Here is a 17,656-nt window from a genome sequence, read left to right on the forward strand (position 1 = left end):
CGCCTCACCCTGGGCAGCACGGCCAGACCTGGGACGGTCACGGCCAGCGCGTCCAGGGAAGCCCGTGATCACAGGCAGAGGGGCCAGAGGGAGCAGGGCGCGGACGCCAAGAGGACACAGAAAATGCCAGAACACGAGGGCTCCAGACCCCAGGTGCGCGGAATGCTTGGCACCCCTGGAGCAGGCGCTCCGACACAGGCGAGGGCGGGGCCGGCCCAGCCGTGAGCGAGCCGGTCTGCACACAGACCTGCTCTGGGGCCGCCCTCGGGGGCACGCCCACAGGGGCCAGGCTGTGGCCCTGACTGACCCCTAGAGGAAACAGGACGCGGGCTGCAGGCCAGGCTCTTCCTGGTCCCCGGCTTCAGAGAACAGGGCGGCCCCGGCGCCAGTGGGAGGAGACCTGGGCCCCCCAGCCGTCCCCAAGGGCCCAGGGACACAGAGCTCAGGCACAGCTCCTGCCCAGCGCACCCTCCCCAGCAGGCTGGGAGCACAGAGGGTGTGGCCAGCACCGGCACTGGGGCGGGCTCCATGGGCCCAGGCCACGCCAGCACGAGACTGTGCCCGCCTGCGCCGCTGCTTCTCTCAAAGACAAGGACAGAGACGAGCCGGGGGAGGAGCTTCCCCAAAGTCCGGAAGTTTCCTGGAGCCGAGATCCTGCCTGAAGTGTGGCCGCCATGAGCCGCGGGCGTGGCCGTGTCACCGAGTGTCCCTGCAGCCCCGGGCCGGCAGCGGCTCCGCTTCCCCCGCGGAGGGGGCAGGGACCAGGCGGCTGCGCTCACCGACCAGCAACTATTTGCTGGGGGCCGATTCCAGGGCCGGGCCGCGTGTGCCGCGTGTGCCGCGTGTGCCGAGGACACCGAGGACGCCGGCACAGCAGCAGCCAGGCCTGCCGGGCCGGGGCAGGGCGGGGTGGGGCGGGGCGGGGGGGTCACTTTCTTGCAGGCCCTGACCCAGAGCAACCGTGCAGGACTGTCCTCGCCTGCCCGCGTCTGAGCCGGGGGGAGGAGGGGCACGTGACCCACAGGGTCTGGGGGCAGCAGGCGGTGCACTGAGGGGTCCTTGGGGCCCAGCAGCGCTGGCTGAAGTTGGAAGCCTCCAAAGACCCCCCCCCCCGGGCTCTCACCGGGTAAGGCTGCCTCCAGACCCCAGTGGCCCCAGGGTCTCCTCCCCGGATGCCGGCCTGAGTCCCGGGAGGGCTGTGGTGGCCTCCACCAGCTCCTGAGTTTTAACCACAGGTCACCGAGCACTGGCCCAGGGCGAGGCGCATTACGGGCAGTGCAGCCCTCAAGGCCATGCCCCGCCTGCACCCTGTGGGCCCACACCCCTGCAGGGCCCAGGCCGCCCCACACCCTGACGCTCACAGATGGGTCTCAGGGCCCCGAGGGCCCGGGGGCAGGGCCTCGGGCCAGAGCTGCTGCTTGGACACCAGGAGCCGGCCCGGCGGTGTCCTGCTGACTCCCGGCTCCCAGCACGTCCATGGACAGGGGCAGCAGGGCGCTTGGCCCGTGTGGGGAACCTGCTCACGTCCTGGGCTCGCCGGCCCCTCCCTCCCAGGGCCCACTCAGCTCACCGCCCAGGCGGCCCCTGGCCAGGCCCAGGCCGACCCTCAGGGGCTGCTGGCAGCCCCCCACGGCTCGCACCACACCCTCAGCGCAAGACCACCCAGGGAGCGCTCCACGTGAGCAACCACAGGGCACGGGGCAGGCTGCCGACACCGCAGGGCCTCTTCCTCGTGGGCTCCGGCTGGGGGACGGGGTCACCGCTCCGCCCCCAGCTCGGCGAAGCTGCACAGACCGGCGGCGCTCAGCCCTGCGCCGAGCCGGCCCACGCGGTGAATCTTCAAACTGCGTGTACGAGCAGCTGCAGGGCGCCACGTGCGCGTGGGCGTGAGCGCCGCAGCCGCCGGCACTTAACCCCTGGAGCACCAAGGGGCCCCGGGACGGTCACCTGCGCCCGGCACCAGACCCGAGGAACACGGGGTCCCTGCCCCCACGGCAGAGACGCGGTCGAGCTCCTGCTCCAGCAGGGCCGGCCCCTGGCTGCTGTGGGCGTTCGGGGAGTGAGCCAGGGGGTGGAAGGCCGCCCCCCTCCCTCTCCCCGTCTCTCCCCCTCTCTGCTTTTCAAAGGAAAATAAAGAGAAACGTGAGAACCTCGTGGGTCAGCCCTGTGTCCCCCGAGTGCTGGGAGGTCCGTAAGGGTTTCCGGGGAGACCCGGCGCCCAGGGCCACAGTGAGTCCCAAACTTGAAAAACTGGCTTCCAAATGGAAGCCGAGACCAGCCGAGCACCGGGGTAGGTCTTCGAGAGCCCTCGGCATGGCCACACCCCAGGGCGCGCCCAGGGCGCTGAGTCAGCCCTCAGCCCTCTGCACCCCGCCCACCGGACAGGCTGGGCAGGAATGGGGGGGGGAGACGGGACAGACACGCACAGGTGTCACCGGGATGAGTCAGGGGGCAAAGGTCAGGCACTGGAGGTGACCCCGCGCGTTCCGGCTGCTGGGGACGTCAAATGCAGCCCACACGTGGCAACACCCCCTCCTCCTGGGAAAAGGCAGGGGCCGGCGCGGCCGGGTGCCGGTCAACAGGGCGGTCATCACACACACGACACACCCTCACACGCCTGTACACATGCAGCAATCACACACAACAGTCATCACACACAGGCTTATACACTCACACGACACACAAGTCATCACACACGCATGCCTACACACATGACACACAACAGTCATCACACACGCGTGCACACTCAGATGATACACACACTCAACACACACAAAACAAGTCATCACTACACAGATGCCCATATGCAAAACATGCACTCAGAACACACAACACGCAAAATAACGTACTCACAAACATGCAGTCATCACACATGTGCCTACACACATGACACACAACACACGACAGTCATGGCACACAGCATGCACTCACAGGTCATCATACACAGAAAACGTGCTCACAACACAGAACGCCCACACACACAACACGCACATATAACCGTCCTCACACCCACAAGCAGACACAGCAGGCACATGTCCGCACACTCAGCGTGCACACGGGTAAGCGCACGCACACGCACGCACACGCAGGCTACACTTCCTCCAGGCCCATGGGACAGGCGGCGTGGCCTGCAGTGATGTGGGAAACATTCGGCCAACACAGACCAGCCGCGCCTCGTGCGCTGACCAGAGGGGCCCGCCCACCCCCGCTGCCCACGACTGGCTGTCCCCTGGGAGCCCAGCGCCCTGCACACGCGTCCGTGCTGCTGACGACAAGGCGGCCACCTCAGGGCCCGGGCTGGCCCCTGCCCCCAGCACACCAGGGCTCCGTGGGGCAGCACAGGGGTGTCGCCCAGGCCCCCCTATGGCGCCGGCTGGCGCCTGTCACCTGTGGTGCAGGCTGGAACCACGGCGCCGGGACACGAGGAACCCCAAGGGCTCCCCAGTGCGGCATCAGCTGTCTGCAGAGTGCTCGTCCTGCACGCCAGGCCGCCCACCAGGCCGCACTGCCGGCAGCGCGGGGATCCCAGACAGCACCCACGTGGCCTGCGGTCCCTGCCTCCCCTGGGTGGGCACCGCCCAGCCTCGGGGCACGCGGGAGGCCCGCTCTCTCCCCCAGCAGCACCCACGTGGCCTGCGGTCCCTGCCTCCCCTGGGTGGGCACCGCCCAGCCTCGGGGCACGCGGGAGGCCCGCTCTCTCCCCCAGCAGCACCCACGTGGCCTGCGGTCCCTGCCTCCCCTGGGTGGGCACCGCCCAGCCTCGGGGCACGCGGGAGGCCCACGCTCCCCCCAGCAGCACCCACGTGGCCTGCAGTCCCTGCCTCCCCTGGGTGGGCACCGCCCAGCCTCGGGGCACGCGGGAGGCCCGCGCTCCCCCCCAGCAGCTGGCCTGTGGTTCCCGAGCTGCAGCGAAGGTCGTGGCCTAACACTCGGTCTTCCCGAGCGCCGCTGAGCGGCACTGAATGTGTTCCGTGTCAGCGGCCATCAGCCCGCCCTCCCTCGTTCTCACTTCCTCTCGCCGGGAGCCTTTCCATCGTCCACAGGAGAAGCTGTCCTTGGAGCGGCCACTTCCCCTTCCACCCGGGGCTCCCCGGCTCCCAGCTGGGCTCCGTGGACCTGCCTGTTCCCCATATCACAGACACGAAAGCATGGGGCCTGCTGGGCCGAGCGCCCTCGAAGCCCACCCGTGCCGTAGCCCCAGCAGAAGCCCCTCCCTGGCCGGAGGTGGCGCCCTCCACTGTCACCGCCACCTACCCAGAGACACTGGGCGGGGCCCACGGGGGCCTGGCGGCCGGCTCTCAGCAAGAGGAGCTGTCCCGGCTGGCGCCGTGGCTCAGGTTAAGCCACCTGCTGCGACATCAGACCCTGGATCAGAGCGCTGGTTCCAGCTCCCTGTCGATGCGCCTGGGAAAGCAGGGGAAGGTGGCCCCAGTGTTTGAGCCCCTGCACCCACGTGGGAGACCTGGGAGAAGCTCCTGGCTTCAGCCTGGTCCAGCCCTGACCGCTGCGGCCATTTGAGGAGCGAACCAGCAGAGGGAAGTTCACTCTAACTCTGCCTTCCAGATAAAAAACAAAAAACAAAAAACAAAAAACAACAACGGTTTTACTCGCATCCGTGAGCTCTGCCCACCACGGATCGGCCCTCCTGATCTCGCTCGCAGCCCCCACCCCCAGAGGGAGAGGGCCCCGTGGGGGGTGGCCCCCAAAGCGGCCGGCTGGGGAGGTCAGCGCTGCAGGGTCTCAAGGTCCCTCTAGAACGCAGACGGAGCCCCTCCCGGCAGCGGCCGCGGTCTGCCCAGAACCCCGCTCCTCTCCCTGCCCCGGGCTGGCCCCGCGCACGGAGACGGAGCAGGAATGCGATGACTCGGGCGGACGTGCTCACGGGGCCGCGCCTCCCGCAGGCCTGGTGACTCAGCGCCGCCCGAGCCCGGCACAGCTCAGGAGCCGCGGCGGCTTCTGCAGGCCTCGGGCGGGGGCGACTTCCGTCCTCACGGTTTCAAGATTTATTTGAAAGGCAGACAACAGAGAGAGAAACGGGGAAGCCCTCTATCCGCTGGTTCACTCCCCACACGACTGCAATGGCCAGCGCTGGCCCGGGCAAAGCCAGGAGCCAGAAGCTCCGGCCCAGAGCTCCCACGAGGGCAGCAGGGGCCAGGCACTGGTCATCCTTGGCTCATCTCGCAGTGCCACCCCTTGCACGTCCTGTTTCACTGCTGCAGGCAAAGAAGTCCCGACAGACCCTCAAAAGTAGGCACAGTCCCTGGCAAGAGGCTGCGTCCCCCGGTGCCTGGCCAGAGGCGGACAGAACTGCCACCTGGACAGGGAAGCAGCAGGACAGCCCGCAGCCCCGACACGGCCGACGCCAGGAGACCCACGGGCGCTGACGACAAGGAGAGGCCGGGGCCCACTTCCAGCGAGGACGGCCAGGCAGGGCGGGCGCTGGACACAGGGCAGGGGCAAGACCGAAGCGCAAAGGGAGAGTCCCTGAGAGGCCGTGCCACACCAGCCCTCTGTGGGCAGGGGGCAGCGGCCCATCCCTGGCTGCCCCCGGCCTCCTAGGAGGACAGAAGATTCGCCGGCGCAGCTCCTGATGGCCGTGCACGAGCTCAGGGGCCCAGCCATGGGGTCAGAGACGACCGAGAGGGCCAGTGAGCCAGAAGCAGTGGTGTCACAGTGGAGGTGGGACCCGGGCACCAGGCTCTGTGCAACACAGTGACCGCAGGGCACAGGTCCTGTCCCTCCCGGGCCCCGCCTTCTGCTGGACCCAGCAAGCACCAGGAAGTGTCCAGTGTCCAGGGAAGGAAGACTGGCAGGGCGGGGACCCGCCATGGCATGCCTGGGGACGGCTCTGCAGCCAAGCCCGGCCCGCGGCACAGCCACACCCACGGTTCCCAGGGACAGTCCTGGAAGTGGCTGCACTCGGCTCTCCACGTCCGCTTCTCACTGGACACGCTCACCGCCCGCCCACGCTCACGTCCAGGCAGCTCAGCTTCCCCGGGGTCACAGCTGATCCTTCTGACACCACAGGTGCACACAGCACACAAGTACACGCACATACATGCACCACGTACTCACACACATGCACTCACTGCCACTCCACACGTATGACGCCACACACACCACACAGCCACTCACGCCGTCCTCAAGCACACACGCCACACACGTGCGCACACACCACATACCACACTAGCTTTTCTGAGCCCCTGAGGTTTTTTTTTTTTTAAGATTTATTTATTTGAAAGGTAGTGTTACACAGAGAGAGAAGAAGAGGCAGAGAGAGAGAGAGAGAGAGAGAGAGAGAGAGAGGTCTTCCATCCACTGGTTCACTCCCCAAATGGCCCCAACAGCCGGAGCTGCACTGATCCGAAGCCAGGAGCCAGGAGCCTCTTCCCGGTTTCCCACACAGGCGCAGGGCCCCAGGACTTGGACCATCCTCTACTGCTTTCCTAGGCCACAGCAGAGAGCTGGATGGGAAGTGGAGCAGCCGGGACTCGAACCAGCACCCATATGGGAGCCAGCACTGCAGGCGGTGGCTTTACCCGCTGTGCCACAGCGCCGGCCCCTAGCCCGAGGTTTTGTTGTGGGCACTGAGATAGCCAGCGAGCAGGGCCGCCCAGGTGCCGGGTGCCGAGGCTCGGGGACGTCCCACGAGGCCGGCATGGCTCTCCCGGCCAGGCCCTTGGAGCACGGTCTTGTTGGCCTTTTCCCTCCTCCTCTTCAATAAATCACCACTACATGCATGGGCGCTGCCTGGTCACCATTTGAGGGCAGTGTCTACACTGGACGGGCCCACGCCGTGTGGTCAGTGTGCACACTGGACGGGTGCACGCCGTGTGGTAACTGGACGGGCTCACGCCGTGTGGTCAGTGCACACTGGACGGCCTCACGCCGTGTGGTCAGTGCACACTGGACGGCCTCACGCCGTGTGGTCAGTGCACACTGGACAGCCTCACGCTGTGTGGTCAGTGCACACTGGACGGGCTCACGCTGTGTGGTCAGTGCACACTGGACAGCCTCACGCCGTGTGGTCAGTGCACACTGGACGGGCTCACGCCGTGTGGTAACTGGACGGCCTCACGCCGTGTGGTAACTGGACGGCCTCACGCCGTGTGGTCAGTGCACACTGGACAGCCTCACGCCGTGTGGTCAGTGCACACTGGACGGCCTCACGCCGTGTGGTCAGTGCACACTGGACAGCCTCACGCCGTGTGGTCAGTGCACACTGGACGGCCTCACGCCGTGTGGTCAGTGCACACTGGACGGGCTCACGCTGTGGTGTCTCTGATCTAGAACATTCCGTCTCACTGTATCTGGCCTTCTCCCTTTTTATTTCCCCCAGAAATCTAATGTTCTCATCGTCTGCAAGTGACAGGAAGCAGTGAGGGAGTGGGAGTGGGGGGACGAGCAAGGCAGGGTGGGCCAGGCTCTCCCGGGAGAGACGAGCGCTCACAACCCATGGGGGCTGACGGCGGCACCGCACGGGGCTGGGAGGAGGCCTCCGGCTGTCACAGGCAGAGGGGGACGCAGCTCAGACCCCGCGGGAGGCCGGCCAGCAGCTCCAGGCGCTCGGACTCAACCGCGGACTCCCGGGACGCCCCCTCCCCCGAGACCAGAGCGTGTCCTCAATGTTCTCCAATGGAGGAGGCTGGGCCACCGCGGCGGGGGACACACGCCCGCTCTGCGGGGCAGGCCAGCAGGGCCCGGTGTGGGGACGGCGAGGGTCCAATGCCACACACAAGGCACTCTGCACCAGCTCCTGGAGCCCCCCGCGCCAGCAGGGCCAGCCCCCGTCTGCCACCACGGGAGGGGGACCCTGACGGACAGCAGAGCCGTAGGAAGATGCCACTCCCTCCCCAGTGGAGAGTGGGCGCCGCGCCTGGACCCGGGACTGCGTCTGAGACCTGGGGGCCTGGGACCAGGGAGACGAGGCGCCTTGGGGACATCGGCCTCGGCTGGCCCCAGGTGCAGCTCTGCAGCCAGCTGTCAGGGGGTGGGGCTGGAGATGGCCACACCTCCTCCCTTCCTCCCAGTGCCTCTTCCTGGCCTGAGTACTTGGGTCTCTGCCTGTCTCCCCTGTCCCTCCTGCTCTGGGAATTAGCCTCGCAAGGATGGGGTGTAAGAGGGCTACAACAGGGCCCCTCCAGACAAGGGCAGGGGGCCCACCCGTGACGGCGTGGAGCCTGTGTGTCTGAGGAAGCGCCTGGCTCCCGGGCTCTGCCTAGCCCTGAGAAGGATCTGCAACTTACGGTCCAGGCTGTGCGCCCAAGCCAGCAGGAGACAGCCCGCAGGCCTGGCCGCTGGCCCTCAGCTCCAGCACAGGGTGGAGGACGTGTGGAAGCAGTGTGTGAGGGAGGCCACCCTCGGAGGCCCGCTCCCGCTGAACCCGGGCTCCTGCGCTCGCTCACTGTGACCTCCGAGAGCCTCCTTAAGCCCTAAATCCAAATCCCCCAGCACGCACGCCCTGAGCCCAGCCCAGCACCCACACGTCTGAGCCCAGCACCCACACGCCTAAGCCCAGCACCCACACCCCCTGAGCCGGAGCTCAGCACCCACATACCCTGAGCTGCAGCCCAGCACCCACACGCACCCTGAGCCCAGCACCCACACGCCTGAGCCCAGCACCCACACACGCCTGAGCCCAGCACCCACACACCCTGAGCCCAGCACCCACACGTCTGAGCCCAGCACCCACACACCCTGAGCCCAGCACCCACACACACCCTGAGCCCAGCACCCACATGCACCCTGAGCTGGAGCCCAGCACCCGCACGCCTGAGCCCAGCACCCACACACACCCTGAGCGGGGCTCAGCACCCACACACCCTGAGCTGCAGCCCAGCACCCACACGCACCCTGAGCCCAGCACCCACACACGCCTGAGCCCAGCACCCACACGTACCCTGAGCCAGAGCCCAGCACCCATATGCCTGAGCCTAGCACCCACATGCCCTGAGCTGGAGCCCAGCACCCACACACCCAGAGCCCAGCACCCACACACCCAGAGCCCAGCACCCACAACAGACCCCAGCACCCACATACCCTGAGCCTAAGCCCAGCACCCACAACAGACCCCAGCACCCACACACCCTGAGCCTAAGCCCAGCACCCACAAAATGGAGCCCAGCACCCACACGTCTGAGCCCAGCACCCACACACCCTGAGCCTGGAACCCACACACCCTGCGCCCAGCACCCACACATGCCTGAGCCCAGCACCCACACATACCCCGAGCCCAGCACCCTGAGCCAGAGCCCAGCACCCATATGCCTGAGCCCAGCACCCACACGTACCCTGAGCCAGAGCCCAGCACCCATATGCCTGAGCCCAGCACCCACACACCCTGAGCCTAAGCCCAGCACCCACAAAATGGAGCCCAGCACCTACACACCCTGAGCCCAGCACCCACACGCCCTGAGCCTGATACCCACACACCCTGCGCCCGGCACCCACACACCCTGTGCCCGGTACCCACACAGCCTGAGCCCAGCACCCACACCCCAGGACACAGCAGCCGCTGCAGGACTCCCCAGCCCAGATGGGCCCCCAGGAGCGGCCGCAATGGCGCACTAAGAAAAGCCCCAAAACACACGGCCCAGGATGCGTGGCTGAGGCCCAGCCCAACCCGACGGCTCTTGAGGGAGGGAGCGTGAGTGGTCAGCGGGCAGCCACGCTTAGCCCACGGCGATCCCATGGCACCTGCGCGGTGCCGTCCCAGGAGGCAAAGGGGGCTCCGGTCCTGGAGTCTCGGGTCTGGCTGGATGAGGCCCTCCCTGGAGGAGACTCGAGCCCTGCGGGAACGCTGGCCAGCACGCGTCACGGGTGGGCATTGCGCCCTCGCGTCCTACAAAGCCCGAGGCCACAAGGCTCCACCAGGGCATGCTGGGAGAACCCCTGGCGCTGACTTGTGATGGGCCGGGCCACGCCGCACCTCACTGCGGGACCCAAAGGAGCCTGGGACGTCGGCGGACTTAGGACCGCGGACAAGGACGGAGGAGGGGCCTGCCGGCTGGAGCGACAGAGGGGGCTGCGGGCAGGGAGGCGGCCGTGGCAGCCCCGCCTGGGGAACGACTGGCGCCAGGACCCGTGCAGCCGGACGCCGACCCCAGGAGGAGGCTGTGGGTGGCCGGGGGTGGGGGGCGCCTGGCACCCCAGCGCGCGGTGTCCTTTTCGGTCCAGGACACCGCAGGCACCGAAACCTCGTTAACTGGGTTTTCCTGTCAGTTCAGGAGGTGCTGGAGCGCCGGCTGTCTCTGCTGGTGGCAGAGGGGCTCCAAGCCCAGGGTCAGCTGCTCGAGCTTGGCTGTGAACACCAGGCTCCGCCGCCGTCTTGGGAGCAGACACCATCGCGCACAAGTATTCGGGGGCTCCCAGAGCAGAGGTGCCTCGAGAGCTGATAATCGAACGCCTGACCAGAGGGGCCCCCGCAGGCGGAGCCGAGACCCCCTCCCGGGGCCGCCTGACCAGAGGGGCCCCCACACCAGCAGAGCTGAGACCCCCTCCCGGGGCCGGCTGACCAGAGGGGCCCCCGCAGGCAGAGCCGAGACCCCCCCCCCGGGACCGCCTGACCAGAGGGGCCCCCCCCCGCACCGGCAGAGCCGAGACCCCCTCCTGGGGCCGGCTGACCAGAGGGGCCCCCGCAGGCAGAGCCGAGACCCCCCCCCCGGGACCGCCTGACCAGAGGGCCCCCCCCCCCGCACCGGCAGAGCCGAGACCCCCTCCTGGGGCCGGCTGACCAGAGGGGCCCCCGCAGGCGGAGCCGAGACCCCCTCCCGGGGCTGCCTGACCAGAGGGGCCCCCGCAGGCAGAGCCGAGACCCTCCCGGGGCCGGCTGACCAGAGGGGCCCCCGCAGGCAGAGCCGAGACCCCCTCCCGGGGCCGGCTGACCAGAGGGGCCCCCGCAGGCGGAGCCGAGACCCTCCCGGGGCCGGCTGCGTCTGCTGCCAGACGCTCTTCTTCGCCCTCCGACACAAGGGCCCACGTGGGACGCGGCCGGTGGAGAACCAACAGAGAAATCAATGGCCACGTTGCCATGGCGACGGCGGCAGCCTGCGATGCTCACGGATGTGTTGTTCAGAAACAAAACAGCCCCGAAGAGCCGCCTGGCGTCCATGTTGTGTCAACAACCCGACCTCGGACGCCGGGGCCGCGTGGGGCGAGGGGAGCAGGGGCCGCGCTGCCTCCTGCATGGCGGCCACCTCCTCCCGGCGCAGCTGGGCCAGCCTCTGCCACCTCAAGTCTCCGGGGGCCCCGCCTGCACTTGCTCGGACTTGGCTGCCCCAAAGTAGCGAACGGGGATCCGTTAACCCGCTCCCTCCGCTCACGGAGCCCAGCTCCAGGGCCACAGGATCGCAGCTCAGGGAGGGGCGTGTGCTGCCCCTCAGCAGTGACCGGGGTCTCCTGACGCCCAGGCCCAGGACGCCACCCGGACACCTCAGCACGGGCGGCATGGCCCCGGCAAAGCGGGGAGTGGAGTCCGCGCCTGTCCTGGTGGGCGGATCTGCCGTTCACGACCAGTCCCGGCCCTGGCCACCATCATCGCGTGTCCGAAACTGCCCAATGCGTCATCACCCCGAGCCCCAAGTGGGATTTCCACGTCTGGGGGACACAGGCAGCACACGGGAGCCTCGCAGGCCGGCAGCTGGGCTCCCGAGAGTGGGCAGCGTCGGAGCAGTCACCCAAAGGGACCAGCAAGCCCGTGGCAGAGGCGGAAGGCACGGGGACTTCGGCGAGCGGCCGGATCCCTCCGAGACCTGGCCCCCACCTTCGTGAGCAGAGGCTGGAGGGGAGGCAGGCGGAGCAGGTGGCCGCCGTGCAGAGCCCCCGTGCTGACCCTGCGCCGCTTCCCACACTCGTGTGTGCAGACCACGTGGGGAAACGTGGCTGGGGGAGGGGACAGAGGCTGGAATGGCCACAACTCGGCGGCCGTCCAGGATGACGGTCACTCACGCCCCCGCCCAGGGTCGCCCAGCCATGAGGGGCCCGGGCTCTGACCTGACAAGGACCCCTTCCCAGAATCACAGTCCCCCACCCCCAGGAGGACTCGGCGCCCAGCCAAGCAGGACTGCCTGGTGGATGTCCTGGGAACAGAGGCAGTGGCCGAGAGCTGACCGCCGAGTCGGGGCCCTGCCCTGGCTCTGTGCGGCACTGACCACGAACGGCGCCTCCACTGCGGGCAGAGCTGCCGCCTCACATCCCCTGACCCACGGCCAGCTGCACAGACCCCTGCCCGGCAACCCGGCAGGGACAGAGGCCACGCAGAGCCCCTGACCCAGCCTGGACTCTCAAGTGCCACCCGAGAACCCGGCAGGCAGCACGGCCAAGCCTCTGCTCCCAGCCCACCTGCGGCAGCCACGGCCTCCCCCGGCACCGCCTCAGGCACCAGCCTGCTCCAACCTCGAGACGCAAATGAGAACAGAGCCCTGACCGCGGGTCCTCCAGGCTGCCGGGGCCTGTGTGCTCGGGGCCTCTGATGGGCCCACGCTCCCTCCAGCCAATGCCCCCGAGTGCTTGGGGCCAGCACTTGCCGGGGCACCGGCCAGAGGCTCCTGCCTTTCACCCCAGGGCCGCCGTGTGGGAGCCACACCTGGGTGTGGCCCGCGCCTGCTGTCCTTCCTCGGGAGAGGCCGTGACAGCAACGGGGAAACATCAGGGATGTCCCTGGTGATTCAACTGGGGAGGGTGCGGCTGGGCTGCAGGCCGGGGACTCCTGGGGACCCCAGCACCCTGCAGCATTCCTGGCATCGCAGGGCTGGGGCTGGCCGGCACCCCGCCCAGGGGGCTGAGGCCTCGGGCTCTGGTGGGGCTGCTCAGGGCGTCCCCCTGGCCTGGTGCAGGAAGCGGATTAAGTGGTGTCACCGCCCGTCTGTGGCAAGTCAGGGCCTGGCCCAGGCCCTGCTTCTGCTCCGGGCGGGGCAGAGCTGAGCAGGCGGCCGCGCCAAGCCCCACGCCGAGCCCCAGCCCCACCCCACGCCCCTGCAGCACAGCCGGCACGCTGCTCCCACGGACCCACAGGAAAGAGGCCGGCATGGGCACGGGCAGAAGGTTCCTCACTTCCTGCAAACAGCAAGCAGCAGGACCAGCCGAGGCGGCCCGCAGCCCGGCCCAGCTGTCCTTTCTGACACCCTCAGCACGGGGACGGGCCGCTGAGCCACTCCCGCTGCCCAGAGCACGGCAAATCCAATTAGGACGCTTATTAATCTCTCCTGACGGAGGCTGAGGCTGGCCCCGGGCATGCGGCAGGGCGGGTGCATGGAGGCCCCTGGCCCCCCGGGAGAGCTGTCACCTGAGCCCAGGAGACCTGCAGGGACCCGCGGCCTCCCGGCTCCCAGCCCCACCCTGCTGTCGGCCCCGAAGGCCGTGCAGAGGTAAACACAGGCTCAGAAAAGCCGCGGTGCAGAAGCCCTGCTGGGGCCGCACAGGGCGAGCGGGGTCCCGGGCCAGCGCCTCTGTCCCCGGGCACCAGGGGGCAGCTGTGTGGGTCTCTCAGGGGTACCCCGTCCCGGTCCTTCAGTGGGGCGGAGCGGGGGCCTCGCGGGGGCAGGTTCACAGCAAGGAGTCTGCCCCAAAAGGGGAGCCCTCAGCCCAGGCCAGGCCAGGGGAGGCCGCCTGCTCCCATCCACCAGCAGCGGACACAGGGGAGGCCGGGACAGCCGGGGTGTGCAGCGTCAGGCCCCCGGGCGACGGGAAACCAGCACAGCTCCCCTCCCGCTGTGTGGCTCTAATTAGGGCCTCGGATCGCCGTCCGCAGAGGCGCTGTCACCCGCCCAGAAGGGAGGCCGCGGCCACTGCCGAGCCTGACCTGGACGCGAGCCTCGGCTGGTGGCGGCCCGATCACCTGCCCAGCCCAGGAGGGGCTCGGACACAGCCCGATCACCTGCCCAGCCTCACCCGGAGCACAAGAGCTAGGCCTCCAAACTGTCTCGGCCAACGGGAGCCGCAGGGGACGGGACGGGGCCACCCTGGCCTCCAAGGTGGGCAGGCAGCCACCACCGGCAGGAACCGGGGGTCACCTGGACCCCAGCCGCACCCCTCAAGCACCTGGAATGCTCGCCTGTTCCTCCTTCCAGCTAGCAAGGTGTGGACGGCAGCCAAGGGCTACAGAACACTTCCAGGCCACGCCTGGGTGCAGTGACTCAGGGACCTGGCCCACAGCTGTGGGTGGGGACGCTGCCACCTGCGGCGAGCCCAGCTCGGAGCTCTGGGGATGCCAGCGCCTGGCAAGCACACACATGCCCGCAATCACAAACAAGGGCGCCCTGGGCCTGGCAGGTACAAAGCACCTCTTCAAAGGAGCCGAGCAGAACAGAGGCCTCCCAAGGGAGGCGCGGGCTGAGAAACGGCAGAGCTGACCGGGGCCCAGGCCCCCGGAGCCTCACGGGCTCAACACGCAGCTCGGCCGCACGCAGGACCCAGGGCCTCCGTGGGGAAGGCGCCCCTCATTCCGGAGCGGCAGCAGCGCCCCACCAGCCCCTCCCTGCTCCCTCCTGGAGCCACCTGCTCAGGTGTGCCCAGTGCACGTCCCCCACCCCGGGGCAGCTCAGCCCAGCTCTCCGCTCCCTGTCGTCCTGTGCAGCAGAGCCTTAGGGCCTAGGCTGCAGGTAGGCCGAGCTGCGGTCAGCCAGGGGGTCAGCCCGGCTGATGGCGGGCCAGGCAGACTGGACAGCTGCTGTCCACCTCCGAGGGGGCCATGGCTGCATCCACAGTGGGCACACTGAGGCTGGCCGGCAGAGTGAGCTGCCGAGGGGCTGGAAACAGGAGACGGGGCAGGAGCTTGGCAAATCCCAGTCCCCGCCTCCACCAGGGCCTGCGGCACAGACGGGGGCCTCTCTGCACAGGCCCAGGGCGCCTGCAGCCTCAAACCCAGCCACACACGGTCACCAGCCCGGCTGCGTGGGGAGCTGTGGGGCGGCCACGCGGGGAGCTCGGATCACAGGCGCTGTTACGGCAACAGGACGCACTCCCGTAATTAACACTTGTCCGCGGAGCAGATGGCGCGGACAAGCCCCGGCAGGGACAGCGGGGCACTGGGAAGGCAGGAAGTGCGGGTGGGGCTGGAGAGGGCACCGAGGCTCTGGGAAGCCTCCGGAGCGGGAGCGCCTCCGCGCCTGGGCTGGGCGGACACCCGGGGAAAGGCCCCGACACGGACTGCGGAGAACAGCGCCCTCCGCCCGCCTCCCCTGCGGGAGCGAGAGAGAGGCCAGCAGGACCAAAGGCAGACGCGGCCCGGCCTCTCGCTTACTCCAGGGGAGACAGGGACAAGAAAGCGGCGGCGCGCCGGCTCCATTAGACCATGAATGGCTCCCCGGGCAGTGGCCGCCGTGGGCCGCTCGCGTTCAGAGCGGGGAAACACGCGGTACAGTCAACCCTATCTCAGCCTCCCGCGGCCGGCAGTGTCGGGGCAGTGGGGGGCTGCTGAGACCCCTCACCCCGTAAGGAGAGCAGGAACCACAGCTCGAAGAACCAGAGCAGGGGTGGGGGTGGGGCGGGCAGGAGGAAGAGGAGCGGCCAGGAGCAGCCATGGGCGGGAAGGCGGCCGGGGGAGGTGGGTTTGGCCAAGATTGAGTCCCTGGGAACACTCGGGGGCTGGGTCGACGAGGGTGCGTGTGGCCGGACACGGGTCTGGGCAGAACCCTCCTCCCCAGCCTGGCCCGGGCTGCAGGGACATCGAGCTGGCCCCCTCTCGAGCCGGCCGTGCCGCGGGGACTGACCCAGCCTGGACAGGAAGAGGAGGAGGAGGGGCGCACAGGCAGCCCCAGGCAGAGCACTGGGGCCAGACGCGCTCGCCTCACAGCACAGGCTCGGCCCGCGCTGTGCCCCAGCGGGTGAGGCCGCTGCCTGTGGTGCTGGCATCCCACCCCGGCGCCGGTTTGAGTCCCGGCTGCTCCTCTTCCAGTCCAGCTCCCTGCTGTGGCCTGGGAAAGCAGCGGACGGTGGCCCAAGTGCTGGGGCCCTGCACCCACGTGGGAGACCTGAGTGAGCTCCTGGCTCTGGCCTGGCCCAGCCACAGCCGTTGCAGCCGCTGGAGAGTGAACCAGAGGATGGAAGATCCCTCTCCCCCTCTCCCTCTCCCTCTCCCTCTCCATCTCCCTCCCTCTCCCTCTCCCTCTCCCTCTCTATCTCCCTCTCCCTCTCCCTCTCCCTCTCCCCCTCTCCCTCTCCATCTCCCTCTCCCTCTCCCTCTCTCCCTCTCTCCCTCTCCCTCCCAAACAAAACCTTTAGTAAAAGTTAAGGAAAACAGTAAGTCTCAGCTCACCAGGAAGACCCAACTGCACAACACGTGTGCCCTGAATAGCAGCCTGCAAACACACAGGCACCCACCACAGGAGTCGCGGCCACGGGGGGGGGGGGGGGGGGGGCTAAGAAGCAGCTGTGCCCGCAGCACTGGGCAGGGGGGGGCATGAGAGGCCGCTGTGCCCGCTGTGCTGGGGGGGGCTGTGACTGCTGTGCTGGGGGGGGCTGTGACTGCTGTGCTGGGGGGGGCTGTGCCCGCTGTGCTGGGGGGGCTGTGACTGCTGTGCTGGGGGGGCTGTGACTACTGTGCTGGGGAGCTGTGCCTGCTGTGCTGGGGGGGCTGTGACTGCTGTGCTGGGGGGGCTGTGACTGCTGTGCTGGGGGGGCTGTGCCCGCTGTGCTGGGGGGGGCTGTGCCCGCTGTGCTGGGGGGGCTGTGACTACTGTGCTGGGGGGGGCTGTGCCTGCTGTGCTGGGGGGGCTGTGACTGCTGTGCTGGGGGGGCTGTGCCTGCTGTGCTGGGGGGGGCTGTGACTGCTGTGCTGGGGGGGCTGTGCCTGCTGTGCTGGGGGGCTGTGACTGCTGTGCTGGGGGGGCTGTGCCTGCTGTGCTGGGGGGGGCTGTGACTGCTGTGCTGGGGGGGCTGTGACTGCTGTGCTGGGGGGGGCTGTGACTGCTGTGCTGGGGGGGCTGTGCCTGCTGTGCTGGGGGGGGCTGTGCCTGCTGTGCTGGGGGGGCTGTGACTGCTGTGCTGGGGGGCTGTGCCTGCTGTGCTGGGGGGGGGCTGTGACTGCTGTGCTGGGGGGGCTGTGCCTGCTGTGCTGGGGGGGGGCTGTGCCTGCTGTGCTGGGGGGGCTGTGACTACTGTGCTGGGGAGCTGTGACTGCTGTGCTGGGGGGGCTGTGCCTGCTGTGCTGGGGGGGGAGCTGTGACTGCTGTGCTGGGGGGGCTGTGACTACTGTGCTGGGGGGGGCTGTGCCTGCTGTGCTGGGGGGGCTGTGACTGCTGTGCTGGGGGGGCTGTGCCTGCTGTGCTGGGGGGGGGCTGTGCCTGCTGTGCTGGGGGGGCTGTGACTACTGTGCTGGGGAGCTGTGACTGCTGTGCTGGGGGGGCTGTGCCTGCTGTGCTGGGGGGGCTGTGACTGCTGTGCTGGGGGGGCTGTGACTGCTGTGCTGGGGGGGGCTGTGCCTGCTGTGCTGGGGGGGGCTGTGACTGCTGTGCTGGGGGGGCTGTGACTGCTGTGCTGGGGGGGCTGTGACTGCTGTGCTGGGGGGGGCTGTGCCTGCTGTGCTGGGGGGGCTGTGACTGCTGTGCTGGGGGGGCTGTGCCTGCTGTGCTGGGGGGGGCTGTGCCTGCTGTGCTGGGGGGGGCTGTGCCTGCTGTGCTGGGGGGGCTGTGACTGCTGTGCTGGGGGGGCTGTGACTGCT

General features: G+C 68.8%; 1 protein-coding gene across 7 annotated transcripts in view; it reads right to left on the minus strand.

Moving 5' to 3' along the window:
• The window catches only part of BAIAP2 (BAR/IMD domain containing adaptor protein 2), a 66,350-nt gene that overhangs the window by 26,626 nt on the left and 22,068 nt on the right, over positions 1-17,656 (minus strand). The gene's annotated exons all lie outside the window — the stretch shown is intronic.

This window comes from Oryctolagus cuniculus, chromosome 17, assembly GCF_964237555.1.
Source record: "Oryctolagus cuniculus chromosome 17, mOryCun1.1, whole genome shotgun sequence".
In the NCBI taxonomy this organism is placed as follows: domain Eukaryota; kingdom Metazoa; phylum Chordata; class Mammalia; order Lagomorpha; family Leporidae; genus Oryctolagus; species Oryctolagus cuniculus.